General features: G+C 35.5%; 1 long non-coding RNA gene across 1 annotated transcript in view; it reads right to left on the reverse strand.

The window, feature by feature from the left end:
- The window catches only part of LOC107180921, a 36,791-nt gene extending 12,839 nt beyond the window's left edge, over positions 1–23,952 (reverse strand). The window contains exons 1-3 of the long non-coding RNA XR_006209457.1: positions 23,890–23,952; positions 23,613–23,688; positions 1,613–1,761 (exon numbers count right to left, since the gene is read on the reverse strand). This is a non-coding gene — a long non-coding RNA (uncharacterized LOC107180921). The remainder of the gene's footprint in view (positions 1–1,612; positions 1,762–23,612; positions 23,689–23,889) is intronic.
- Positions 23,953–24,348: the final 396 nt, after the last annotated feature.

The raw sequence follows: 24,348 nt of genomic DNA on the forward strand, positions 1-24,348 counted from the left end.
GTTTCTCTACTAATGTCCATTTTCTGTTCTAGAAGACTATCTAGGATACTGCGTTACATTTACTTACTTTTTAATTAAGAAACTTTATTTTTAAAATTTTTTTTTAAATTTACACCAAATTAGTTATCATATAGTGCAACAATGATTTCAGGAGTAGATTCCTTAGTGCCCCTTACCCATTTAGCCCATCCCCCCCTCCCACAACCCTCCAGTAACCCTCAGTTTGTTCTCCATATTTATGAGAAACTTTATTTTTAGAGCAATTTTAGGTCACAAAAAATTATGTGGCAAATACAGTGTTTTAATATGCCCCTGTCCCACACATGGATAACCTCCTCTATTATCAACATAGAGTAGTACATTTGTTATAGTCCATGAACCTACACTGACACATCATCATCACCCAAAGTCCATAGTTTACACTAAGGTTCACTCTTAGTGTTGTACATTCTATGGGTTTGACAAATGTAAGTGACATGTATTATCAAATAGTTTCACGGTCCTAAAAATTCTCTATGCTCTATTCATGCCTTCTTCCTCCTCAAGCCCTGAAAACCATTAATCTTTTTGCTATCTCCATAGTTTTGCCTTTTCCAAAGGCAAAGGACTGTTGGAATCCCACATTATGTCACCTTTCCAGATTGACCTTTCACACTTAATGAAATGCATTTAAGTTTCTTCTTTGTTTTTTGATAGTTTGATAGCTCATTTCTTTTTAGTGATAAATAACATGCCATTGTCTAGATACACTAGTTTATTAATCCATTCACTTACTGAAAGACATCTTGGTTACTTCCATGTTTGAGCAATTATGAATACAGCTACCATAAACATCTACAAACATGAAACATCTACTATAAACATAAAAGATACGTTTTATGTCCACACAAATTGAAAACATGTTTTCATGTTTGATACATAAGGTTTCATGACTTGAACACTTATCAAAATATAAGTGTTGGGTTATATATCTATCTATATCTATATCTATATCTATATCTGTATATCTATATATCTATATATCTATATATCTATATATCTGTATATCTATATCTATATATATCTATAGATATAGATATAGATATAGATACTGGGGTATATATATATATACACATATATATACCAATTCATGAGGGTGAATACCAAGAGGTGTGACATCTGGATCAAATGATAAGCATATGTTCAGTTTTGTAAGAAACTGCCAAATTGTCTTCCAAAGTGTCAGTACCATTTTGCCTTCCAACCAGCAATGGATGAGAGTTCCTGTTGCTCCGTGTTCTTTCCAGCATTTGGTGGTGTCAGTGTTCTGGATATTGGTCATTCTAATAGGTGTTAGGGTTGCATTTAGTTTTTATTTCTCTTCGTGTCCTCCAATTTTCAATAATTCCTCAAGCTTTTTTTTTTTCTTTCATGATCTTGAAACTTTTGGAGAATTATTGGTTATTTTCTACAATGTCCCTCCATTTGGGTTTGTCTGATATTTTCTCATGATCAAAATGAGATGAATTTATGCTGTTTTGACAATAGTACTTTTCTTTCTTTGTCCATGTGTCTTACCAAGGGGTTTATGAGACTAATATGATAATCTGATGAGTTGGGATATTAAACTTACCCAATTGGTTATGATGGTCTTTGCTGTTTCTGGAGTATACATTACTAATCTCTGTAGTAAAGAAGTATATCTTAGGGGAAATACTTTAAAGTCATCCAAACCATTTTTCTCTTCAAACTCCCACCAAATATTAGCATCCATAGTTGGGTCTAAGAGTTAAAAAAACAAAAAACAAAAAACAATATTATTAACACTTATCCTTCCTTATTGGAAAGGAGATGGAACATAGATTGGACTCAGGAATGACAGCTATATTTTCTCCTAAACAATTGTATGGATCAGCAGGAACTTTTATTTTTACCTTACTCTTTTCATTTTTTCCCCCTAGGGGACATGGGGGCATAGAAAGTATTGAGAATTGGGAATTCATTTTTGGACATTGGGCATCTTAATTTTAACTGACTATTGGGCAGTCTAGTAGAGTTATTAAGCATGGAATTCTTATTAATCAAATTCTTAGGGAAAAGTTAGGGCTGCAGATAAATCTTGGGGTTGTCAGAATGCAGATGGTACTAACCATAGGACCAGATGACATCACTTAAGGAGGGAGTATTGGTAGTGAAAGAAAGGAATTGTGAATTAAGCACATGACAACCCATTATTTAGGAAGTAGGGAAAAAAGGAGACTGAAAAGGATGCTGAGAAGGAATTACAAAAGGAGTGGGATTAAAATGAAGCGTGCTTGATATACCAGGGCTAAAGAAAGAAAGGATTTCAACAGGGAATGATTATCTATTTTGTCAAATGCAGTAGAAATGGCCACCAAAATGACGATCGAGAACAAACCACTGGATTTAGCAAGATGGTATTCATATACCTAAGGTAATATACTGCAGAGCCGATTCTAACTTACTTTTTCCTCTTTATGTTGTCATCCTGATGGCCTGTTCCTTGCAAAGACAGCATATCATTATATTTCCAATTTCAACCTATTTTTTTCTCCCATTCTAAGGTTTTAGGTAGGCTCAGGGACATGCTTGTAAGAAATCGACACCCATTCCTCCTTGGATGACAGCTATTCTTTGTGGAAAGTACCATCTACTTGTGACCAATGTGTGTTTCCTGACACCTTGCAAGGGATAAATGTTTTCTTGAACGTCTTCATGAACCAGGTTCAATTTTCCTGCATTGGACAGCCTTGTTTTCATAGATTTTATTTTGTGCTTGTTTTTATTTCCTAGTTTCACTGACGATTCAGTTTCCTTTTCTGTTTATTCTTTTCCTTCTTTTTCTTTTTAAAGTAGGTTTCAAAGAAAGGACAGTAGCAGTCCATTTTTTATTCACTGTGTCTCTACCTACATGCAATAAAGTTATATAAAACAAAGCTCCGTATTGTTTTGTTCCCAATTACAATACAATTCAACAGTTACCTGAAATGGAACCTGGAACTTAGAAGCAGACATTCAATAAATATTTATTAAATAAGTGAAAAAAATATTTTACTGGAAGTTAATTCAAAATCGCACTTCAAAACTCCATGATCTCTAGTTATTTTATTTTAATTTTTTTAAAGTTTATTTATTTTGAGAGAGAGTGTAAGTGGGGGAGGGGCAGAAACTGGGGGAGAGAATCCCAAGCAGGCTCCATGTTTTCATCACCCAGCCCGACACGGAGCCCAGTCCCACAAACTATGAGATCATGACCTGAGTAGCAATCAAGAGTCAGACGCTTAACCCACTGAGCCACGCAGGCACCCCTCTACTTACTTCTTCTTCTTCTTTTTTTTAATGTGATATTCTCTGAAATGTTTGGAGTTCATTATATTTTTTCTAATTTTTAAATTCTATTTGCTCTATAAAAGATTTTTGAGGGTGTTGTTGTTTCTGTTTTGATTTGTTACCATTCCTTCAAGTAGTTTTTTTTGTTTTTTTTTTTTTCAAATGTTTGGTCATTCAAAACTATCTGCTAATCTTTACATTTTAGTTGTTTTAATTACCTTTTTTTTTTTGGTATCCTATCTGGGGATTATGGGATACAGAAAGATATGCTATCTGGATGGATTTTCTGTTTGCTTTTCTCCTGGAATGTGCGTGGCCTATAATTCTTATCTCTTCAGTTATAGGGCTAACATTCAATTATTTAATCTAAGGCAAATAGTTCTGCTTCCAGTTACTTAGCCCAAATGAAGAATGTGTTAGTAGTCAACGCTCCTTACTTGTTGATTAATTAATCAGTTTGATGAATACCCTCAGGCTTCTTAATCTGGGCTTGGAGCTTCACTGAACTGTTCTTAATTTTCTGTTCTGTTCAAGTGGAATTTCTAGACTCATTTTATCTATCTTCCAGATTGTTAAAATGCATTTTCTTGTACATGTCAATATCAACTAGACATAATGTTTCACAGCTAGCACCAGAGGTTAGAAACAACGGAGGCTTACATAAGGAAGAAGTTGGAAACTTCTTACCAAATCCAGGCGCTAGGAGTCCAAAATACACCTGGGGGTCTCACAGTGTTTTCAGAGCCTCAGGTTCCTACCTTTGTGTCCACTATACTTAGCTTATCAAGGTACAGTGATATCGTGGAGCTCCAGCCACTAGGCCTACATTGCAGATAAGAAGTGGGAACAGCGAAGGCAAGAAGAACACATGCAAGCTGTTTGTACCCCTCCCAAGGAACTTTCTCTGAGGTCTCACCTTATAAATCCCTTATGCTTCACTGACTACAGTTGGCTGTAAGAAGCTAGGGCATGGAATCATATAGTACAGTGCTACTTAAAGTGTGATCCTTGGATGATGCTGGCCTACAAAATGTTGGCTTCTCTTCTACGAAGAGATTAATAGAGAAAGTGAGAGCGAGTAATGAGAAACTCGATAGAATTTGACAGTTGGACAACATATGAATTGTATTTTACAAAATAAATGAACCACATCATATTAGGAAGAATAAGTAAAATGAACTAAAAATAAAATCCTGGTCCTTCACCTGGAATAAAAGTGGATTCTTTGATCACTGAAGAAACAGAGAATGGAGATTGAGAAGTCAACTAGACACCTCTACCACAGCGATAATCTCGATAAGGCTGCTGACAGAGAGTGGAGGCTCCAGAATTTCCCCATGGTAGTTACCCTGGGACTTGACAACTTCTTTCCAACTTTTCCCAAGAAAGTATTTCCTGGGGAATATCTAGATTTCTGGCTTGGTAAGAGAGGTAAAGGAGAAAATATTAACTGATTATTCAGAATTGGATTAAATGATAGATCTTATAGCATGAAAGGGTAAGGGATGGGATGAAGGTATGTTTAAAAATACATTAAAAAATTAATGGAGAGCGGTTGTGTAGAGTAGAAATGCAAGATCTGTTCTGACTCTGAATAAATGACATAAAAGCAATTTGTAATAGACACCCCTTTTTTTCAAATTTGAGAATGCATTTTGAGATCTTTAGTTAGGAAAAAATCCCTTATTAATTTGCTGAATATGGGCAGATATATTTTTGAGTTAAAGAAAACAGATTTATAATAAATCAAAATAATAACATTATTTAATTTTAACTAGTTAGTATTTATTCCAACATACAATATGAACATTTAGTTTACATTTTTAAAAAAAAATTAATGTTTATTTATTTTTGAAGGAGAGAGAGACAAAGTATGAGTGAGGGAGGGGCAGAGAGAGGGGGAGACACAGAATCCGAAGCAGGCTTCAGGCTCCGAGCTGTCAGCACAGAGCCCGATGTGGAGCTTGAACTCACAAACCGCGAGATCATGACCTGAGCCAAAGTTGGACGCTCAACCAACTGAATCACCCAGGCACCCCCACATTTTTTTTTTTTTACTTGCACATGATTTAAAATAAATTATAATGTAATGTCTTATCACTAAATCAAGTTGAGAGTGCTATGGACTGAATTGTGTTCCCTCAAAATTTATATGTTGAAACCCCAACCCCTAACGTGATGATATTTGGAAGTGGAGTCTTTGGGAGCTAATTAGTTATGAGGATGGAGCTCCCATCCTGTTGTTATGAAAAACAAAAACAAAAACAAAAACAAAAACAAAAACAAAAACAAAAACACAACAAACATGTGAGGACACAGCAAGAAGACAGCCATCTGTAAGCCAGGAACCTTGATTTTGGACTTCTTGATCTCAGTCTTCCCAACTATGAGAAATAAATTTCTGTTTTTTAAGCCACCTTCTCTGGTATTTTGTGATAGAAGCCTGAGTAGACTAATGCATAAGGTTAATAGAGAAGTAACATTGCTTCATGAAGTCAAGATACTTAGGGAATTGACATTATATTCAAATGTATTTTGCTTAATATTTTAATTTTCTTCATGCCATTAATACATGTGCTTGGAGGAATAAACACTCCCAACTAAAACGGCATTTATTTCAACAGATCAGATCTATGAAACAATATTTTATAATCACCTGCCCTAGGTACTCATAACACTATAGTGAATTTAGTCATGTCTTTCACTTGGTTATTGTCTTTTGGTTAATTTGTTAAGACAAGTCCATTGAATTATACATATTTTATTCTTTTATTCTTTGGCTAATTTTCATGCACCATAAATATATAAATATTTTATTAAATATATAACTCCAATATTGCAACATTTTAGAATATATGTTAAAAACCTTCAGGATTTATTTATTTTTCCAAACGGCACATAGGATTTTAGGATCGAGAGACAGAATTTAATCAAATTATAGGATTTCAACATCTAGTCACATTTTAATCATATTCTCATCAATCTTAATTCTAAATAAGAGGTGGAGAAAACACAATACTATAACCTATTCTTAAAAATTGAATGATCTTGGGGCGCCTGGGTGGCTCAGTCGGTTAAGCATCCGACTTCAGCTCAGGTCATGATCTCGCGGTCCATGAGTTCGAGCCCCGCATGGGGCTCTGTGCTCACAGCTCAGAGCCTGGAGCCTGTTTCCGATTCTGTCTCCTTCTCTCTCTCTGACCCTCCCCTGTTCATGCTCTGTCTCTCTCTGTCTCAAAAATAAATAAATGTTGAATTGAATAATCTAGGAGTATGTTTTCTATTTTATTGTGATATCTCAATTGGGTATTCCAATTTAGTCATACACGTGATTCATTAAAAAGCAGTTTCTCTTCTGAAACATACTCCCCTATCCTGAGTAAATTTGCTTGAATGATGTCATTTACATAGGTTTGGGCTTATATCCCATTTCTTGAAGTGGATTTCAGGATTCAAAAAGAAATTATGCTTATAAATTTTGAAGGTAAGGACCCTCTAGGAACAGTGTGCCCCATTCAATGTGACAAACAATTAGTCCCTAATGTACTGGGACCTAAGTAAATGATATGTGCATGTATAAACAGCATTAAAGGAAAGTGAAATTCAAACAGTCAGGTCCTAGTAAAGTGGACCTGCTATTACAGCAGATAACATGAAATTTGTATGGAACCAGAGAAGACCCTGAATAGCTAAAGTAGCATTGAAAATGAAAGGCAAAGCTGGAGGCCTCACAATTGTGGGATTCAAGATATATTATAAGACTGTAATCATCAAAACAGTATGATACTGTTACAAAAACTGACACATAGACCAGTGGAACAGAATAGAGAACCCAAAAATGGACCGACAAATATATGGCCAACTAATCTTTGACCAGGCAGGAAAGAGTATCCAATGGAAGAAAGACAGTCCCTTCAACAAATGGTGTTGGGAAAACTGACAGCGACATGCAGAAGAATGAATGAATATGGACCACTTTCTTACACCACACACAAAAATAAATTCAAAATGGATGAAAGACCTAAATGTGAGACAGGAAATCAACAAAATCCCACAGGAGAAAACAGGCAGCAACCTCTTTGACCTTGGCTGTAGCAACTTCTTACTAGACATGTCTACAGAGGCAGGGGGAATAAGAACAAAAATGAACTTTTGGGACATCATCAAGATAAAAAGCTTCTTCACAACAAAAGAAACAATTAACAAAACTAAAAGGCAACTGATGGAATGGGAGAAGATATTTGCTAATGATATATCAAATAAAGAGTTAGTACCCAAAATCTATAAGTAACTTATCAAATTTTACAGCCAAAAAACAAATAATCCAGTGAAGAAATGGGCAGAAGACATGAATAGACACTTTTCCAAAGAAGATATACAGATAACTAACAGACACATGAAAAGATGTCCAACATCAGTCATCATCAGGGACATATGAATCAAAGCCACAATGAGATGTCACCTCACACCTGTTAAAATGGCTGCAATGAAAAACTCAGGAAACAACAGATGTTGGCAAGGATGTGGAGAAAGGAGAACCCTTTTGCACTGCTGGTGGGAATGCAAACTGGTGCAGCCACTCTAGAAAATAGTATGGAGGTTCCTCAAAACAATGAAAAAGAGAACTACACTATGACTCAGCAATTGCACTACTAGGTATTTATCCAAAGGATACAAAAATGCTGATTTAAAAGGGTACATGCACCCCAATGTTTATAGCAGTGCTATTGACAATGACCAAAGTATGGAGAGAGCCCAAATGTCCATTGACTGATGAATGGATAAAGAAGGTGTCATATATATCTACAATGGAATATTACTCAGCCATTAAAAAAGAATGAAATCTTGCATTTGCAACAACATGGGTGGAACTGGAGGGTATTAAGCTAAGTGAATAAGTCAGTCAGAGAAAGGCAAATATCATATGATTTCACTCATATGTGGAATTTAAGAAACACAACAGATGAGCATAAGAATGGAAGGAAAAATAAGATAAAAACAGAGAGGGAAGCAAACCAGAAGAGCCTCTTAAATACAGAGAACAAACTGAGGGTTGCTGCGGGGGAGGAAGGTGGGGGGATGGGTTTAATGTGTGATGGGCATTAAGGAGGACACTTATTGGGATGAGCACTGGGTTTTATATGTAAGTGATGAATCCCTGGGTTCTACTTTTGAAACCAATACTACACTGTATGTTGACTAACTTGAATTTAAATACATAAATTTTAAATAACAATAAATATATATAAATATTATTGCAATTATCTGCTCTCAATTATACTGAGGGATAGTAGTGGGCAACAAAGAGGGTGACTTCTGACAATATAAAGCACAGTATTTTGATATCTTGAATTCATTTTGTGATATTTAAAAGTGGACTTCAGAATAGATATTTTTATAATGAAGCATAAGAAAGATCTTAAAAAAAGCAAAAGAAAATTGCACATAGAAACTTTCCGTGTTCATCCTCCACCTGATGCTTTTCAAGGGTTCTGAACTATCCATAGCCACCTGATATGCCACCTAATGTGAAAGGTCTGATCATTTGGTAGCAACACATTTTATTTATAAGAGCTTTATAATATATTTTAATATCTGATAAAGAAAAGCAGCCATATTCTCCTTTCTGTTTTCCTCAAATTTAGTTGATATTTAGTTGGCATATTTATTCTTCCAGAAAAATGTGAAAATAAACTTTTCAGCTTCAACTAAAAGGTATTAGGAAGTGTTGGGTTTTTATGAAGCTCCATAAATATCAGCACTAATAATGAAAACACATTAAGCTGATAAAGTGCCACCTTCGTTATCAATAAAGGTTAGTTGGAAAGACATGTCTTAGATGTTATAAAATGTTTAGAGTTTCCTAAACCTGTGTCCCCAAATGAGACTTCGCCAGGTAGTCATTGACAGTGCCGGAAACTACAGGTGCTGTAAGGCACAGAAAATATTTTAGTTAGCTAGTTGCAGACAACACATCAGATAGTTTACTCTCTAGGGGCAAACCAATTTCAAAGAAAGAGAAGGGGTATATGTGGGGTCAATTCATGTCTATTTCTTTAGTCTAAACTTGGTCAACAGAAAATATACTCCTTTCATGGTTAAGGTAGGTGGTGCATTGATTTAGCAGACATATTAAACTAATGTTAAGCTTCTATACCGAAGGGCAAAGGAACAGGAACTGTGGCTTCCCTTCCAATAAGTAGAATAAAAAATAAATGTACGCAGTATTTATGCGTTAATTTGAGATTGCTTTAAACATTTCTGTACTATTTTCTTGCCAAATAAAATTATCTCTCTTTATTTAAAGTTTATTTCTTTATTTTGAGAGAGAGAGAGAGAAAGTGCACAGCAGGGGAGGGTCAGAGAGAGAGAGAGAGAAGAGAGAGAATCCCAAGCAGGCCCCACCCTATCAGCACAGACCCCAACACGGGGTTCGATCTCAGGAACCATGAGATCATGACCTGACCAAAATCAAGAGTCAGAGCTTAACCAACTGAGCCACCCAGGAGCCTGGAAATTATATCTTTTAATTTAATAAAGTTCTACAACATTAAAAGTAAGCTAGAATATGTTTGTTAAAAGATGTGGGCCTGCAACCTATTTTGAAAATCACTTTTTGACAAATATTGGTTATTTTATGATTAACAATTTTATGATTAACAATTTATGATTAACAATTGGTTATTTTATGATAAACAATCGTTTAGCTTTTTAAAATTCCTCTTGAATCATTTATAATTTATACTTTGCAAAATATTTCCATTCTCATTTTATCTTGGTGCTAACCTCTATTGGCATAGAGTTGTACATAATATTTTCCATAATGTCTTTAATCTCTTCCATATCTAGATGCTATTTAGTTTATTCTCATTTTAATTCTCAGTGCTTAAACTTTGACACACGGTAGGAATATAATAACTAGGCATCGATTACATTTGTTTTCAGAACTATATTCCAGAATCAGTTTAAGAGAATGACACGAATTTGATCTATATGCCTTGGCGTTGGCTGAGTTCTCATAAAGGAAACATAAGATTTCACACTGATTATTTATCCTACATTGTATACCTGTCAAGTACTATTGTTAAAGGCAAAAATAATTTTAGCAACAAGGATATTATATGAGAAAACCGAGTTTAATAATAAAATATTTATGACACCAATACAATTGTGGCAATACAAATAATTTATTTTGCTGTCTGCTTAGTGTATTGGGGAGAAGTATTGAAGATAGACCCTGGATACATGTGACACATTTTTCTCTCTATCTTCCATTAAGAATGTTAAAACAAAAGTTACCTTATATTTTATCCCAAATACACAAGTTGTTTTGTGGAATCATAAAGTCTGAACTTACTAGATAAGGGAATGTTTTTTCACCTTTCCCCTCCTACATTTTTTTTGTTTGTTTTGAATTTTTGTTTTACTTTGTTTTCCATTCCTTCTTATGAATCATAATTTGATATTTCATGGAGGTAGAAGATTGGGATGGAAAGGGATGCAGTTAAAGTCTCAGAGGGATAAAAAGTAGAAAGGAAGGAAAGAAGAAAGGCTTAGCTTTAAAAAAAATCTCAGATCACTCAAATTTAAGCACAGATTTTTCTCCCACAGAGACGTGGATGTATGAAGGGCGGATCCCAAAGTACTATAGACTTGGGAGTGCGGATGACATCCATAATTAATTTTAACACAGTGCTAGTTATTAAACTACTGTATTTCAGCTCGAAATTCACTTCTATTCTCTGCCTTCTGAGGTTGGAGTTGAGCTCTCCATCACCATTTCTGCTTTACTTTCTCACTCTAGGTAAGGTTCTACTAATCAGGACAGTTGGGCTACAGGAGGGACATGGGATTTGCTTCTTCTGTCTGTTTCCTGTGTTTTGTGTCATCCTAGTAGACGTCACACATGAGGAGCGCTTCTTTATTCAGGGAAGCAAGAATGGGTCCTTCTTCCAGCCAGATCCAGTCTACTGCTTTTGCAACATTCTCAGACCATCCTCATTGTTCCCCACTCCATGAAAGCCTGCACCAGCCAAGAAACACCTTCTCTCGGGACTTCCTAGTTTTAGCGCTATGGGTGTCCCCTTCCTACATTTTAATAATTCCAATATCTTCTCTTTGTTCCCTCCTTTTGTTCCCCTGACCATAGTAGTGGCGTTGCCTCCTGCAGTTCCTACCTCCGTGATCTCTTACATTTCTCTTTTTTAACTTTTAGTTACACAAGTAACAGCTTTATATGCAGTTAATAATTCTTTCCCTTAGATTCTTTCCGTGTCTCTGACAAGTGATTTTTATTTTCTTACTGGACCCTGACTGATAGAAACACTGGTCCAGTGGTCAAGAGAATTTGGTTATCATTTTATTTGCCTTAATTATTTATGAGCTATCCTTTTGTGGGGAGTATGTGAATTTCAGTATTGAATAGACTAGGGTTCCAACAATGCTCCACGACCACCTTACCCCTGATTGGGGATTGGGGATTTGTGGGATTTGGGATCCTTTTCCCTTTCTAAGCTTCAGTCTTAACTGAAAGGAGCACCTACTCCCAGGATTGTGGGAATTAAATGTAATAATGTTTTCAAATCATGTAGGACGTGCTCATTAAGTGATACGGATGGTAATTATGCTGAAGATTATGATCCAAGCACAGGGATAAGTTTCAATGATTCAGAAGCAAAAGTTTTATACTTAATTGACCTGTCTTATTTTAAGGCCTGAAATTCTAAACTCTGAATTCTAAAATCAAGTGATATGCCAAAGTTACAAAATTAGTGACAAATATTAGACTCCTGGTTCTACCTAGAGACTTTCAACATGCTCATCCACCAGAACCTTCAAAGTAACACACCATTTCACTTAAGTTTATCATTCTGTAGTGGAATCCTGAAAGATAACACTGTTAAGTTAAACACTGACTGACAATATCAGAGATTGTGATACTATATAGGAAAGTAAAGGTTGATAATGAAACTTATTTAAAAAAATAAAATCATGTCATTTTAATAATAAGAAAAAAGAGCCAAGGGGAAATTAAATTTTTGTTTAGTAATAGAAACAGTAGGATATGTTGTTTTGATCGTGGACTTGGCTGGCATCAGACTGCCTGAGCTCAAATCTAGATAATACTTTTGCTAGCTTTGTGAACTTGGACAATTTTTTTGACTTCACTGTGCCTCCGTTTCTTCCTTTATCAAACAAAGATAATAATTCCTAACACATAAGTGTAAATAAACTGTTACAAATAAAGCACTTAGAACATTGCTTTTCGTGTGGAAAAAAACTTTGCATTTTATCAAATTTTACGTTCACATAACAATAGGTTACTAGAAAAATGTCAACTTCCTTAAGAGACTCTTAAAAACCGAGAACAAACTGAGGGTTGATGGGGGGTGGGAGGGAGGGGAGGGTAGGTGATGGGCATTGAAGAGGACATCTTTTGGGATGAGCACTGGGTGTTGTATGGAAACCAATTTGACAATAAGTTTCATATATTAAAAAAATTTTTAAAAAGTCAACTTCTTGCCCCTTTTTAATGTTATAGAAAATGTGGCTTTAATTTACAAGGAACTTCAAGGAATTACTTGGACTATATGTAATTTTTAAAACAGAAGACTGCTACCTGAAAGGCAATTGCCATTTTCCTACCATCTCCTGGAATTGCACTAGAATAATTTTGAATTATATAGGATTGCAGTTATATGTGAAGTTTTCATCAGTAACTAAATATTGTGTTGTAATTAAAACAGATATTCAGGCTGTAGTAGAGGATGAAGAATTGGCTGTTCCAATAACTTGGCCAGGTGCAAACTATTTTCTCTCTCTCTCTCTTTCTTTTCTTTTTTTTTTTTTTTTTTGAAATTTCTTATGTGATACCCCTTGGCTAAGAAGTAATCATTCCTCATAAACAAGATATTGATCATAAATATGTTCCAATTGTGAGGAAACAATACAGATGAAAACTTAGTGAATGGTGAGCTACATCATACAGAAAGTGCATCAATTTGCTTTGGCCACCAAAAATGAATTTGAACTGAATACTGACTTCTCTTTGGAAAGATGGTTTATCTTAGCTTAATCACAAAAAGGAAGACAGTGATAAAAGAGGGGGGGGAAAAGAGCTGAGATGAGTTTTTCCAGAACACAGAAGTAGGTAAAGTTGATTGATAGCTAGTGTTATTCTCAGTGTAAGGCTCCATCAATATAATTAAATTAAAAGTGAAGAGTTGGTTTGGAATTTTCTCATCACTCTTCAAAATCGCAAGGGAATCTGTTAACAAAGCTGTTTCCTTACACACAAGAAAGTTCAAGGGAATTGAAACAAATAAGGCCAGAATCATGAGACTATCTGGCTCTTTTGTCTTCATTATATTTCATCAACTCTTTCATATAGAGCTTGTGAGTAACAATAGAAAGGCCACATTTCATATGAATAAGAACTCTCAGTATCTTTGTCTGAGTTTGGATTTAACTAAATAAATTTGCATATCAGTTAGGAATTAAACTTCCTGTATGCATGCAAATAACATTGATTGAACACCTACTATGTTCTAAGCTAGGGTTATGGGTGGAGAATCAGGCAGGATCTTTAGGAAATTTATGTATTTTAAAATTAGGTCAGTTGGAATATCCTAGAAATACTGTGTTTCTGCCTTTGGGCACAATAAAACGATCTTTAGAAGGAAAGGGAAGAAAGCGAAATAGAAATAATAGGACAAACATGAATTTTCACTATCACTAATTGGTCAATCATGAGGTGGAAGTTTCAAAAAAGTAATGTCTTTTTAGGATAAGTTAAAATATCATATCTCTGTATGGTAGGCAGTGAGGACACATCCACATTATCCATTCAATTCGAGGAACAAATATGTAATGTATATGATTGCGACTGTCATAAAGAAAACATTAGGAGACTTATGAGTAGTAAAAATGTGTACTCTAATATTCTTGGCCTGTGTGGAAGAGGTATTGAACTTCATTGGCTCTGGAAGGCAGATAAGAAAGAATGGAGAAAAGTCATAGGTAGTAATCTATGTTAAGCTTAGATACCCTGTTCAGAATTGAGATCACATTTCAGCTTTTGAAAGTGATGGTAGCTCTCTGACAACTGTCCTCACCTAAAGAGAGTCTACTCATTCAAAGTTATGTCCCCTCCCCATGGATGGCCTAAATCCAATGGCTGGTACAGGATGGGGAGTTGAACTCCCCTATATTCCTTTACTCAAGGCAAGGTAACTTAAAAGGGCCAACTCCAGATCCCCACAAAGGATCAACTGAGTCCTCTTCTGACCAAAGTTAAACTCCCCCCTCCACCAATCCTACTTCTTTTCCTTTCCTAGAGGTGTTGATTTAGGGGGCATTTTGCCATGAATGTGCTCACAAATCTCCATCTCAAAGTCTATTTCTGAACCCATCTTAACACTTAGAGCGATCTGGGATAGACGTTAGGGAGAGACTTCTCAGAAGTTGAATTGCCTTATAATATTCTGGACTACTTCTGCGGGTTGTGTGTTTTTCATATTTAGAGATAGTCAAGCAGAGACAAGGTGACCATGAGCTAGAATTGGTGAAAAGGGAATACTTGTTTCATGAGGAGTTGCAGTAAATCATTTAAAAAAGTGTCTTGAGGGGCACCTGGGTGGCTCAGTCGGTTGAGCTTCCGACTTTGGCTCAGGTCATGATCTCGCGGTCCATGAGTTCGAGCCCTGCATGAGGCTCTGTGCTCACAGCTCAGAGCCTGGAGCCTGTTTCGGATTCTGTGTCTCCCTCTCTCTCTGACCCTCCCCCATTCATGCTCTGTCTCTCTCTGTCTCAAAAATAAATAAATGTTAAAAAAATAAAATAAAATAAAATAAAATAAAATAAATAAAAAAGTGTCTTGAACCCTGATTGCATATATGATTCTAAAATAACAGAGCCACCCTCTATGAAAATCGGTGTCCATGGTGTTTCTTATACTTAAGCCCAGGTTACATAATAGGGAAGATAATCTATCTTGGGTTCCCACTTGACTCCTGAAATAATGTGTAATTTAAAGCCTGGCCCAAGTTTCTCTAAACTCATAGCACAATGCAACGCAAAGAAGATTATTTGAAAATGTAAGGAAAAAAAAAAACACTAAACAATAAGGAAACAAACTGATAAATAAATGGGCCAAAGATCTTAACTGACACGTCACCAAAGAAGACATACAGGTAGAAATTAAGCATAAGAAAAGATGTTCCACAGTCAATCTCATCAGAGAATCTCAAATGAAAACAGCGATGAGATACCATTACACACCTATCTGAATGGTCAAAATTCAAAACACTGACAACACCAAGTGATCACAGGGATATGGAGCAGCAGGAACTCCCATATCACTGGTGGGAATGCAAAATGTTACAAACCCAATGGAAGACAGTTTGGCAGTTTCTTTAAAAACTGAACAAACCCTTATCATACAATCCAGCGATTGTGATATTTACCCAAAGAAGTTGAAAACATGCCTACACAAAAACATGCAGTTTTATTTATAACTACCCAAACTTGGAAAAAAACAAGATGTCCTTCAGTAGGCGAATTAATAAGAAAACTGTGATACATCAAGACAATGGGCTATTAGTGCTAAAAGGAAATGAGCTATTGAACTATCAAAAAACATGGAGAAATCTTAAATGCATATTGCTAACTGAAAGAAGCCAATTAAAAAAGGCCAAATACCGTATGATTCCAACTATATGACATTCTGAAAAGGCAAAAGTGTGGAGACAGTAAAAAGATCAGTGATTGCCAGCAATTGGGGGAGGGATGGATAGGCTAAACACAGGGAATTTTAAGGGCAAGAAAATACTCTGATACAACTATAATGGTGGATACATGTCATTATACATTTGTTCAAATGTGTAGAAGTACAACACCAATGTAAATGTAAATTTGTGTAATGTATTTACATTACATAATGTAAATTATGGACTTTGGATGATAACGATATGTCAATATAGATTCATCAATTGTAACAAATCTACCAATATGGCTGGTTATATTGATAATGGGAGAGGCTATTTATGTGTGTGAACACAGGGTATATGGGAAATCTCTGTATCTTCTGCTCAATATTGTTGTGAATTTAAAAACAGAACTACCCTATGACCCAGCAATTACACTACTAGGTATTTACCAAAAGGACACAAAAATACATATTTGAAGGGGCACATCCCCCCCCCCCACAATGTTTATAGCAGCATTATCAACAATATCTAAACTATGGAAAGAGCCCAAATGTCTATCACCTGATGAATGGATAAAGAAGATGTGGTGTATATACATATACATATATATACACAATGGGGTATTACTCAGCCATCAAAAAGAATGAAATCTTGCCATTTCCAATGACATGGATGAAGCTAGAGTGTATTATGCTAAGTGAAATAAGTCAGTCAGAGAAAGACAAATACTATATGATTTCACTCATATGTGGAATTTAAGAAACAAAACAAATGAGCAAAGGAAAAAAGAGAGAGAAGAAGTAAGCCATGTGAGGCTCTTAATTATAGAGAACAAACTGAGGGTTGGTGGAGGAAGGTGGGTGGGGAATGGGCTAGATGGGTGATAGGTATTAAGGAGGGCGCTTGTGATGAGCACTGGGTGTTCTATGTAAGTGATGAATCACTAAATTCTACACCTGAAATCAATTTTACTGTATATGCTAACTAGAATTTAGATAAAAACTTGAAAAAAACTGCTCTAAAAATAAAGTTTATTAAAAATATAAAAGGGACAAATATTTGGTTATCTTAATCTTTTGAATTATATCCCAGGTTGCAAATAATCAAAAACCTTAGGGGATCCATAAGACCTCTTGTGTTGACTCTAAACCAGATTTACTGCTTCAAACTCACCTCTAGTGAGGAATTCCCTAGAGGACATTTTACTTTCTTTTGCTGCCCAGTATCTCACCCCCTTTTCGGGTATAGCAATCCTCAACTTATGAAGCGGAGACTGATTTCCATTTTTGAAGATAAAAATGCCAGATATTTGCTTTCTCAGCTTTTCTTGTAGTGAGAGTATGATCATTTGGCACAGGCACTGCCAGTCAGATTCATCAACCCCAAACTTTGATCCGGACTTTAATCCAAAACCAAAATGCTTATGGAAAATAGCCCCATGAAAAAAACCAATGTCCCTAGCTCTACCCAAACCCCTTTTGCTGTCTCCTAACCTATAAGTAGAAACCGATCCAATGTCCAAGTATACCTCAGGAAGCCACTTACAAGCAAATCTAGATAGAATAAATCTTTCTTACTCTCAATTATGAGATTTTGGTAATTTAAAATGTAGGGAAAAAAAGAAGTAAAGTTAAAAAATTGCATTTATCAGATATTTTGGATTTAATGTGTTAGCTCAGATATCGACAAGTGTTTTTTTTTCTCCGTTGGTTTTTCTAAAATATGAACAAAATGATACCCATGAAAAATAAATTTGAAATTTAAAAATCATAATATGGTATCAAAGGCCAATCCTTTATTGATCATATTAATTAGCTAGAAGTTCAATTGAAACTTCTTATCAAGGTAGGAATTTAGGTACCAGATGCATACCATAAAATCAGAAGTAAATTTTCAGAGATTCTGAAGACTATTGTCTTAGAATTCTAAAGTTTATCTGAGTGCTAAATATTTCTCACCCAAAGCAAAACGGAGGTTGTAATATGTTGTATCTGCTAATGATGTGGAGACATCATCTTTAGAGGCCTCTTTGGATTTCAACATATCGCTTTAGTGGCTATTACTTATTATCAGTAACCTGAGTGCCTGAGTGGAGCCTAACAAAAGAAGGCTCTACACGTGGTCTCATCTGTAATACAAGTTTCTCTGCTGCTTATCTTTCAGGATACAACTGATTCAATGGGAGTCACAATATTTGTGGCAGATCTGGGAGCTGTATGGAGTCTGGTTGCAAAATCACAGCAGTGGCCTCTAAGAAAGTGGAATTATGTCGTAGTCATATTCTTTGCTCAACTGTTTTTGTTTTTGTTGTTGTTGTTGCTATTGTCTGTATTAGAGACTGAAGGCTCGATAATGGGACACATTCAATAGACAACATGGACATTTTCTATTTGCCCACATATCTCTAAAGTTGAGCATTACCAAACACCTCCATCAAGTACCAAGGATCCTTGGGAGATGAAGCCCCCATACATCCTGAAGTCACAGGTGAGGCTTAAGAACAGGTGGGTTACCCTTCTAATGTAGTTCCTTTTGACCCCCATTGGAAGCCCCAAGAGTTCCCTCTAACTAGCTGTCAGCGGAGGAAAATGTTGAAATCTCATTTACATACAGCTCTACACAACATTTTGGCACCAGCCCAGGGAGAGAGGAGGGTAACATTCAAGCCCCACATCTTTCTCCTTCCTTAATTGTAATCATGCTTGTAACTTCTTTTTAAAAGTTGTCTTTGTCCACCCACCAGAATGCACAGTAAGTATATGAGGGCAGGGATTTTATCTGTGGTATCGACAGTCTAAAGCAAAGCCTTGTACAGAATAGGTAGGAAATAAATAGCCGGCGAGTGAATGAACAAATGATGCATACTTGAATTAAAGGAAAATATATCAAAAAGGATGAGAGGGAGATGAATGATGGGGTGAGTTCGAAAATAAATGATGAGAAAAAATATAGTAGGAAAAAAATAGTAATGTATAAAAAACACTCTTGAAAGTACCAGATGTTATGGGGGCTGATGCTATGAACTCTATATTCTCTATTCCAGCATCTGTCTGCTCTTGAAATAGCTTCTAGTCTAGCACTGAGTGGATAGGAAAAGCAGTTGCACTGGTTTCTGCAAGAAATGAATTGTTTGCATATCTAATTCTTATAATAAAAAAGATATAATGGATTTATGCAAAAATAGATATAGTTGGCTATGAAATGACATGTTATCTAGTAATTACTCCATCCTGTGGACGGGCTGCATATAAGAAATGTAATTGCAATGAGATACAGAGAGCGATATTACTTCTTTCTTGTTCTGCATTGCCTTTGAAGATATGTATGAATTGCTAACAACTGACTGACTCCGGGCTTGAACAATGAAAACCAGGGAATGAACAACACACCCAAGCAAGTCATGTTGATCAGGTACAGCTATTCCATTTTCTCTTGATTACTCTACTGTGTAATTAATGGATAGGGTTCCTAAAGCATGGAGTCTAAAAACGGAAAATATGTTACATGCCTCCTAGGTTTACACGTTCTCTCTCTTTTCAGAAAAATCAAGATAAAACCAAATAAAATGCCCCATGTAAATTTCTTAATTAAAGCAACAGAACTGACTTTTTCAAAAAAAAATCTAATTTTCTTCCATAATAGACTAAGGTTTGGCATATGGCTAAAGCTTTCATATTTCTAAAATAGTCATTAAAAATGGGGCTATGGCTGCCATATTAATTACTGTATAATAGAAAAGACAAAACCAAGAATAGTGATGAAAACAATAATATCCAGAAATTTCCTCCCCCCCCCCCATTCCAGAGTGCTTCCTGTGACAGATACTCAAATCCAAGGCAGGTATTTCTTTCCAGCTACATGTACGTATCCACCTATATGTGATGTTTCAAAGCTGTGAAAAATTTTATCTGTCCCCCTACCCACTTCATGACCCTGATCTTGTTGATTAGTGCACAAGGCTGACCTTGCATTAGACTCTACCAGCTGGCACAAGTCTTTGTCGAGTTCCTGCACTCAGTGCCATATTTGAAACATCAAACTTCCAAGTAATTATAGAGATAACTGGAGAAAAATTCACTGATATTTAAGACGACCACTAGACAAACATATTTATATATTCTCCAATTTCGAGAAAATAAAATAACATTTGTATTTCTCAGAAAAAAAAAAGTCTTTAAATTACCTCACTAGTTTATTTTTAGTTCTTAGACAAGCAAAAGACCCTGCACTTTTTACTCAAACAGGCCAACTGTATGAGAAGGACTTGACAGTGTCCTTTCTTTTCTTGGAGGCAATGTTTACAGTGCTATTTATGGAGATGAAATCATATACGCTATTTCTATTTGAAGATACGCTTGAATTGCAAGTACAGAGAAATGGAAGCTTTGTTCTGTGTTTCTCAAGGATAACGTATCTATGTTTTCTTATTTTAGTTTCTGAAATCGAACTAGGTCTTTCAATCAGCATGCACATTTAAGGTGGTAGAAGTTGTTTTTAGGTAAACACTGTTATTAAATCGATAGTGTCCTTTCAAATTAAGTGTGTTTTAGAATCAAGAAAACATGGTGTATAGATAGAGGCCAAAAATGCACTTCATATAATTGGATGATTAACCTGAAATGTCCTTTCATCCATACAAGTACTTTTAATTCTGCTTTGAAGATAAATTACTTATATAAAAGGCAAATAGGGGAGTCAGAAAATCTCTGGGAATGTTACTCTCTGTCTTACCAGTGGTTGAACCTGGTGGAAGAAAGGCTAGCACTTTATTTATTTATATTTTTTTTAAATTTTTTTAATGTTTATTTATTTTTGAGACAGAGAGAGAGCATGAATGGGGGAGGGTCAGAGAGAGAGGGAGACACAGAATCTGAAGCAGGCTCCAGGCTCTGAGCTGTCAGCACAGAGCCCGTCGCGGGGCTCGAACTCACGGACCTTGAGATCATGACCTGAGACGAAGTCGGACGCTTAACTGACTGAGCCACCCAGGCGCCCCGAAAGACTAGCACTTAAATGTTTGCACCACTTGCCCCAAATCAGACCTCATGTTCCCATTTCATCTGTATTAAATCCTGAATTTATTCTTGATCTTTTTATGAATTGGTATTTTCTCATGTTGTCTAAACTAATGACTTTGTAATATTAATCTTAAATATCTGTGATTTCAGAATCACCAATATATGTGATATCTCTCGTATCTGGACATAAGATTCTCTGAAGAAATATCCTTGGCATATCTGTAAAATTTTAAAATCTGTAGTTGAGCTGAGTAGGAATGGTTCCTTCCAAGCTTAAGTATCTCACAATGCAATCTTTACCGGGCTCTCTAAGGCAAATCCTAGTCCTTCTTGACCTTAGAGTGATGTAAGAATATGTTTAACTAAGATGTTAATAATAATTGTCAAAAGTAGATAAGTTTATTCCCTTACTAGGATCCCAAATGCATACCTTTTTTCCACCTTCTCCCCAAGCAAAAGATTAGAGAAATCTCTTTTTGGAACCTGAGCAATCCTTTAAAAAAAATAGTGATATTGAGGGTTTCTTAATGAAATCAACCAATCAGATCCTGTTAGAATGTTAATTTGTAAGTGTAAAAGGACCCTATTCAAACTGAAATGTGAATGAATAGCCAATGGTTACTGAGTTGTGAGAAGTGTCCAAAAATAAGTCAGAGACCAAAATGAAGAGAAAAAACATCAGTGAAAGAAAAAGACTTTAGAGGAAGAAAAGAAAATTTAAATACATCATCACTACTATCACCAGAAAGATAAAGACGGTGTTGAATCCAAGAAATTATAACACGAGCTTAGTAAAAATAAGGACCCTTCTGGTAACAATAAAGAAGCTCTTGAAAATTAAATACATGAGGGCAGAAAGTAAAACTGAATATTAAAGAGAAAGGTGAAGGTACATTCTTGAGATCAAAATATGATTAGGGACAGGAAACAGAAGAGAAAGATAATTTAAAAAATGAAAGACCTGTAGGGGAGACTCAGCTTCTAAATAATCTGCTAGAAAGAGTAATGAGATATAGATAGTATCCAACCATGAACTGAAGGAAATTACCCACAAAAGAACAATTTCCAAGTTGATAGGCTCCATTTCAATGTCCTGCAAAATGGATTAATATAGACTTACAACAAGGCATTGATTTATAAAATTTCAAAACCCTGGAGAAAGAACTACCTAAAAGTTCTGAAAAAGGAAAGCGAAATGTTCATTAAAAAGAAAAGCATAGCGTTCTCAACAGCAAGGGGTGTCGGGATGGCTCAGTGGGTTAAGACACTGGATCTTGATTTTGGTTCAGGTTATGATCTCATGGTTTGTGAGATTGAGCCCTACATCAGACTCTGAGCTGACAGCACAGAGCCTGCTTGGGATTCTCTTTCTCCCTCTCTCTTTGTCCCTCCTCTGCTCTCTCTTTTTTCTCTCTCTCTCAAAATAAATAAACGTTAAAAAAAATTCTTAACATCAAAAGTAGAAACCAGAAGTCAATTAAAATGCTTTCAAAATTTTAAGAGAGATTCATTTCTAATTAAAATGTTTTACCCAATTTTACAAAGTCAATTAAACAAGAGATACAAGACAGATAATTTGTAGACATGTAAGATCTCAACAATTTCACCTCATATGCACCTTTCTCAGGAAGAAAATGAATATTCCTTATAAAAAGTTGCAATAACCCAGACACGGAGACTCAAACATTTCGGGAACTAGACTCCAACACTACAAAGGGGTGAGTTCATGCACACACACACACACACACACACACACATATATAATGGCGCCCAGGGTATAATTGATCAGCCTGCCTCCAGAGAAGCCTCGCCAGATTGAAGCAAGTCAGGAAACTCCACTGGAGATTTCGTCAGAAAACATGGAATTGATTGAAGAGGAAGACCTTGACAATTTTAAAAGAAGTTTTATAACACTGAGAAGACGTTAGTGGAGAATTGATGCTAGTACATGGAAAATAAAGTATATGTATAAAAGAAGAAAATTACTATATCTAGGTAAAACAAAATGTAGATAAAAGGAAAAGTAATTACAGCGTAATGCCTTACTACATGTTTTGGATGTGACTAGTGTTGACATAGCTATATTAATACGCACATTGAATATTGATCTACTGAATTTAATATACAAGTATATTAGGTGGATGAAATGTGTTTGTGTAGTTTTTGGAACAGGACAGCGAAGGAGAGCTAGATTCTCTTCTTCTAAAATAGAAGGTCAAAAGATCAGACCTAACCAAAGAAGAGAGATATAGAAGAGACAAAGAAAGAAAGAACAAAAGAACGGAAGGAAGGAAGGAAGGAAGGAAAGAGAGAGTATATATGCATATAATTTAGGTAAATTTCAATAAAAAATAAAAGATTTTGCTTGAAAAAACTTAAAAATTGTTGCCTCTACGGAGCAGGAAATGGAGAAGGATTGCAAAATCCCTTTCCTTTTCTTCTTTTCTTTCCCTATTGCCAGCAAACTTTGTAAAACAATTAGATTCTATAAATATATGACAAGAAATATAAAACTAAATTAAATAGTAGTTAAATCTATAATAAAACTTTTACTAACATAATTTACTCTGTTGTTGCTGTTAAGATTCCTTTCCACTCGTCCTATTTCCATTTAGTGATCATGGTCTTATACCCTGCAATGAATTTGTACAGTTAGGATTAGTTTCACCTACATATGACAGATCAACCCCAAATAATCACAACTTAAGCAAAGTATGGGCTTTTGTTTAAACTGAATTCAGCATTAAATACTATCCAATCAATATGATAGTGTGTAGCAGCTATCAGACAGGAGGAAAAGAGAACAAAGTGGTAAAGGATTGGTGCCGGCTTACTCTTATGGGTGTTTCCTTGAAGTAACACATTAGCCTAAGCTGCATTGCTCCAAACCTATTTACATGGTCTCACCTGGTTGCTAGGAAACCCAGAAATAGATTCCTTTTGCTTATTACCTACGATGTCGAATAAAACTGTGGTTCTTTTACTAAAGAAAGAGAATAGATCATGGGTTAGTGACAAGTAGTCTCTGTCACATATGATGTTTCTCTTTTGAGTTATTGGACTCCTTTCTTCTACAAATTCGATACTTTATAAATCTTTTTTTTTTTGCATAAAAATGATAAGCCATAACTTTAAAATACTAGGTAGTGGCACTGATAATTTGCTCTTTGGAATCCTGGAGTTATACAATTAATCATCGGGAGTTTTATACATCACATTTTTTCTTGGCTCCCTAAAAAATGAGAGCAAAATGGCATTTACTTTTTATTGTTACGGTGCCTCCCAAACAGTTT

Source organism: Panthera tigris, chromosome D2, assembly GCF_018350195.1.
Source record: "Panthera tigris isolate Pti1 chromosome D2, P.tigris_Pti1_mat1.1, whole genome shotgun sequence".
Lineage (NCBI taxonomy): Eukaryota > Metazoa > Chordata > Mammalia > Carnivora > Felidae > Panthera > Panthera tigris.